Below are 6,518 nucleotides of genomic sequence, written 5' to 3' on the forward strand. Positions count from 1 at the left end.
ATCTAAAGGGTACAGCCACTAAATCTTTACTTAAGGTACTCTTTACTAATGAGAGTACATTCAGTCTCGTCTGTGGAGGCTTTCCCTTGGATGGACGTACACAACTCCAGATACAGGAGTTCTGTGGAACAGCGATGCATCAGAAGCTACAGGTGAAAACCTGACTGTTCCTTAAATTATGCACACCAGTGTGTAGAAGCATGTGACCCAAGAAAACAAAAAAAAACTCCCGCATGTTCATAGAGGCCTTATACACCACAATCAGATCACCTTCGCAAGTACCCAGGCTCCAGAATAGAGAGAATCACTTCGTTCCCCTAACGAACAGAGAGGTTATCCCTCTCTGCGCTCGTTCGAACAACTCTACACTCTTTCTAAAATGATATTGATGAAGGTTATCAGTTTTGTCATGTCCAAGAATTTGTCAAAATGTTAAACTTCAGTTGCCACTTCTCAGCCCAATTTCCCAGATCCTCTTGCAGTAGCACACTGCCATTAACAACTACGCCAACCTTTGTATCATCTGCATTATTGGATATGAAAATATTCATATACATCCATCAATATATTTGATAAATATAGAAAACAACAGTAAGGCCAATACTGAACCCTGTAGGACTCCACTAATAATACTGTCCAATGTAGCAACTTCCTCTTAATCCCATACTGCTCTAAACGTGTACAGTCGTCTTCCGTGTGCAATAGTATTAAAGAATTTCTTGAAATTCAGGTATATCACATCAAAATTTATTTTTTGCATCCAGCTCCTTTGTTACCACATCATAGTATTCAATGAAATGTGGGACAGGAAGTTAGATAGGTTTTACGGGTACCATTAAGTTGCCGATGGTAATCGGCAACTTAGTGGTACCCCTAAAGCAATCTCTTCAGCCTTTAAGTTGAAGAGATTCCTATTGTGCTTAGAAACAGCACTATTGCCTAAATTTCTTAAAGGCGATTAAATACGTAATCGTACTTAATCGCCTTATGTACATATATTTTAAATGTAATCGCCGAGATGAATGAATTGAAATTTTTTACGAACTTAAAATAATGTTTAATTTGATTTTAAACTAACAGAGTGAAATATAGACGCAAATAACTTCAAAGATTTTCTAGTAAAAATATTTTTATTATTCAATTAATATACATTCTTCTAAAACTATACATATATTCATTCAAGTTTTTACTGCAAAATATTGAACGTAGTCATCGTGTTCTGAAAGGGTATCCAATACAGAATAAGTACTCCGAATATGTAGCACTGTGGTATATAACCGATCTAAGTTTATTGAGCGGTATCTTCTGGCTCATGAAAACTTTTTTCTAGAAAAGGAATTCTCACTTTCGATTCAGCAGGTAGACAGACTGAAGCAATTGAGCTATAATCAACTGATTTATATCTCTTTTTCGGAGGTTCATTTTCCTGACAGCTGAGCCTTTCTGTGCATAATTGTGAAGATGTTGTTGCTTCAGAAGTGCCCTGGGATCTACAATCCAGGGTGAGGGACGCCTTGCGATTTTTCTTATGCTGATCAAGAACACTTTTAGGCAAGTATTTGGAAAGCTCCCTTCGTCGAACATGCTGGACTTCTAATTTCATTTCTGGCTTGTATAAATTAACGAGTTTTGCCTTGTTGATTACGGTATCACTAAAAGTGTGGACGTCATAAGTTAAATCAAGATTCAAATTTTCGGTCTTTGTAAACTGCAGTCCAACAAACCACATTGACTGAAAACTGTTTGACTCAACCACTAAAGGACTAAACAGTTCAGGATTCACTTGTGCTAACTCAATACAAGGATTTCTCTCCAGATTAATTATTAATAATCGGAGTTTTGATTCCACTAGGCCATTCCACTCTAAATGATGTTGCTTGGTAGAAGCAGTTGCAGTTATCATTAGAAAATGATTATACTTTCCAAAAAATATCAGCGGCTCAAAGAGTTTCTTCCACTCTTCTTTACCCATCATGATCGCATTTGTTATTGTTAGTCCTAGTTTAAATTCTTCGACAAGTATCTTTTTTGATGAATATGACACATTAAAAGTTGAATTTTGTTGGGGATATGCCGGAGTTATTATTGGCATTAGGTGAAATCTGTCGGCGGCGTTCACCCTTGGGTCCCAGACAGGAAATCCCAAGTTATGTTCTTCCAATTTTTTTAGAAGAATGGGTTTGGGCCAAGGCCACTGTGAAAATACTAGAAAGAATTTTTGGACAATAGTGGCTGCAGCAGCGTTTGGATATATCTGGCAAACACGAGCCACAAGAATTGCCCATGAAACACCACCTAAGTAACCTAGTGTGTTAGAATATAATCGCCTTTTCTTGGCCCATAATTTAATTGATCTTAATGCTATTTTGAAAGTTTCCCTGTTGGGAACCAGTTTGAGAATTTCGTCTGTCACCCTACTTCCATTCAAACTTCGAACACATTTTGGATCCAAGTTTGTTAAAACACTTGCATCCCCTAGATCAAAGTCTTCTGGTATTTCTTTCAAATTAAGGCGTGCAAATAGCATGTCTATATCAAAACCGTCAAATTTTATCTTAATTAGAGGTACGTAGGCCTCTTCAATAAGCTTCAAGTCTTTAACCTGTGGTTGTTGCTTCAACAATTCACGAAAACTGCCAAAAAAGTCTGAGCGTTTGACAGATCTCGGAGCTACACACAGAGTGTCAATATCGGCATCCTTAGTATGAACACCGAGCCGGAAAGAACCAAAGGTAAAAAGTTTTGCCCGCGAATTTGCTGCAAATTCTTCCGGTATATTTTTTCTTTTGTTTAGTTCATGGATCCACTGATCCACTAATTCTGTTATTTTTGTTAAAACGTTCAGTCTGCTCTGAAGTTCCTCATCAGTTTCGTACAAGCCATGATATTTTAAAACGTCATCCAGTTCAATGGATCTCTGTATATCAATAGATGTTGGATTGGCCAAACTGACAGGTGCTGTAACACCCAGAATCTTTACGGATTCTTGCTGTTCGTCATTACTTTCTCTGGAGGGTGGCGCATTAAGACTGTTTTTTAGATTACTCTTCCATTGTTTCCACGACATTTCAATTTGTTTAAATTTTATTAAAGGCTAAGTTGATATTCAATGACTTTTTATACTGTCTTGAATTATTTCTCCCTGCGAAAAAGAAAAGAGATAGCGAATTAGAAATATTTATATCCATTTTATTAGAATAAATCATGAAATGTAAAACTGTGAATAACTGAAGAGAATTAATCTTTTTAATAATAAATACTTTTACGTTCTTGAAAATTTTCAGAATTTCCATTTTTTATTATTTGTCTCACAATTTCAATATATTGTTACTCTTAGAAGGAAGAGTCTATTTTCATGTTACCGTTTTTTCTTTTCAAAGCTATATATATATATTAAAAAATGCAAATTCTCAGCACTTTATGTGCAGCAAACCTATGTCAGGGATTTATTAGATTTTTTAAATTTATAAAAAGGACTTACTTTAGTTTTTAAAAAAATACTCAACCTAAAATCAGAAAATTTTCAACTTAAATTTTCAAGTTGTGAATTTTCTAAAATTTACAACCTGAAAAGATCATTGCTTTTCAGTATTAAGGTGAATAAATAAATATCATGATAAACCTAAAATAGAAATATTCGAAACTTTTATGAAGTACAATATACAATAACATTTAATGACATAATTGAGGGTGGATATTCTTAAATAATTGTTCAAAATTTGGTTGCAAACTAGTGACGACAATATCAGCACATAATGGAGATTATGTCTTGATGGTATTTCTCCAAGGAGCTCAAGGTGTTTATGGTATTTTCTCCACTTGTTCTCAAAACCTGTGCTCATGAACTTACTCCTGTTCTATGCCACCTTTATTCACTTTCTTATTTCAAAGGTGTTTTTCCTTCTGCTTGGAAAGCCAGTTCCTAAAAAGGGTGACAAATCCGTCCCATTGCAATTACTTATAATCTTTCTTAAGTAAGGGAGAAATCAATTAACTTCCAACACATCAACTACCTAGAAACCTTCCGTCTGATCAAAGATCGCCAGTATGAAATCCGTCAGTGTTGATCCACTGATGATATTCTGGCTTATGTTACCCATTTATGGACTTATTCAGTGGAAAAGTTTGGTGAAACACAAGTCTCAAAATTAGTTGTGATAACTAAAGGCAACGATTCTTTGAAAATGTGTTTCTCCTTTAGCTTAGTACAACATTCAGTGTGAACTAAATTGTTTTGCTTAACTGGGATTTAAATAACTTATTCTGAAATGATTTCTTGTCACCAATGAAATCGAACCAATTTTCCTTTCCCTTGTAGTTTTAAAATTAAGAACATTTAAATGACTAGAAATGTATGTAATAATTGAAAGATCAAACAGCCACTCCATATTTGATAGTTGTTTTATTGGTTTACTTTTTGCTGTGTTGAAACTTTCGTTGATATTTCAAAAGCCACATTAAGGCCATGTGATCTTGTAAAATTTACAGTTGAAATAACCGTATTCATAACGTTTTGGAGATCCAAAAGTTTCACATAAAGTGCTTCTTGATGCACAATGTAGTGAATTCCAATCTGAGGTTCAGCTTCGATATCTATCATTTTCTTGTTTATTCAACCATTAATCCCGATGTTTTTACCAATCATTTTTGCACCGCCAGATGTGACTCCTACCACATTTTTAATATTTAATCCTAACTTTTCGACAGGTTGGAAAAAATTTTCAAAAAGATATTACCTTTATTTGTTCCGCGCATACTCTGTAGATCAGCTAAATCATCAACTGGTACAAAATTATCATTAATTCCACTTATGAAGATGACGAGTTGGGCTGTGTCATTTACACCAGTATTGTCATCCAATGGCACACTAAAATATTTAATTTGTTTTAATGTTTTCCAAAAGTTGTTCGAACAAATTCTTTCCAGTATGTTCTACTCTTCGCATGATTGTTTATCGAGACAAACTAATCTCTTGTACCACTGTTTGTTTCTCTCGACAAATTTCTTCCACAACTTTTAACAAACACCGCTTAACGAATTCACCATCAGTCAACAGTTTACTTTCTAAAGCGATCCAATGTGCAACTTGATAACTGGCACACGTACAGCAGGTAAATGTCTTGACTGATACGTTTTCAGTGTGTTTTGTTGTTTTCTTAATTCGTTTTGTAACCTTGAACACTTTTCGTTTCGCGACTCTTTTTTATGTTGATCATAAGATTTATGATTGGAATCAGTGTCGTTTGAAATTATATTCTTAAAAACTCACACAGCCTCCTAACACACCAAACACACTGCTTTTTCGTGGTAATCAATGAAGAAATAGTCTTCGGTCCAACTCGGATCAAAAACACGGCACTCCAAATTGATTTTCCCCTTTTGGAACATTTTTAAGAATCATCTTTTTAATTCGACACAGATTAATAACATGTAAACTGAACCACAGGTACATGTTTGATACAGTTGAGCTGGAGGCTTGTACACGCAGTGGAGATCGATGCGCTTTTAGTTCACTTACCGGGCGGGCTTATAAAAAATTATTCGCGAGCTATATCCGGCCCGCTGGCCGTAGATTGTACACCACTGATGCACGGTGTAACCTTGGATATTTTAATTTTGATGAAAAATAGTACAATAAGGTTTTGCGTTTGATGGCACAGAGGTCTACTACAATTTTCTGAGGTTAACAGCCCATTAACTTATCCCAACATAAAAAAAAAAAAAGGATCTTAAATCGCCATTTTCTTATAAGTGTTTTATTAAGTTTAAATAATAGAAGAATATTTTTAAGGGAAAAAATCAAATCGAAATTTAAAACAAAACATATACAATCCGAAACATCAGTAATTCTCTGACATATCGGACAAAACTAATTACAAAATCTGATTAATTTACTTAATTAATTTTAGTTTCCATAATATGGAACAAAAGATGGCCGTTTCTTGATTCACTACCAGAGTCAATCTATGGACCATCTCGCTAAATTCGATTTCTCACGGAAATGGTACTGAAATTTAGTTCAACGGACAATTAAAATTGTATTATCTGATTTTTGTAGGTTCCCTTATTGTGACACTCAAAGCCTTGACAAATATTTCTTAACCCACCGTAATTTAAAATTAAGGTAATTTAATTGCCAATTAAATCTTTATCTACCGTAATTTAAAATAACATAAAGACACTTAAGGTGGTATCGTATATAAAAACAAAATACTTACTTGACAAAAATAACTTGTCTTCTGCTCAAACACACACTACGTGAACCCTGATCTGCTGATGGTAAACTGTCAAGGATCCATATCGGTTGGAAAATATATATACTCTTTAGGAAATCATCGACTCGAGGGTACACATCCATTGCCCAAGGGGTTTCTCAATCAAATCTCAGTATAGGCATTGAGGACGAGGCTATACAATCCGATGTGTCTCCTTATGTGTCAAACTGATGTGTCTCCTGAATTGCTGACGTCATCACGTTTTTCGCATTGTACAATACCCCCAGGCTTAATTTGTTCTTA

At 34.8% G+C, this 6,518-nt stretch overlaps 1 pseudogene; it reads right to left on the minus strand.

Annotated features, from left to right (window-relative positions):
• Positions 1–1,288: 1,288 nt before the first annotated feature.
• Positions 1,289–3,067, minus strand: LOC150079763 (poly(A) polymerase type 3 pseudogene; annotated as a pseudogene).
• Between the last annotated feature and the right edge of the window lie 3,451 nt (positions 3,068–6,518).

This window comes from Mastigoproctus giganteus, chromosome 10 (assembly GCF_048544385.1).
Source record: "Mastigoproctus giganteus isolate SK-2022 chromosome 10, ASM4854438v1, whole genome shotgun sequence".
NCBI classification, from domain to species: domain Eukaryota; kingdom Metazoa; phylum Arthropoda; class Arachnida; order Uropygi; family Thelyphonidae; genus Mastigoproctus; species Mastigoproctus giganteus.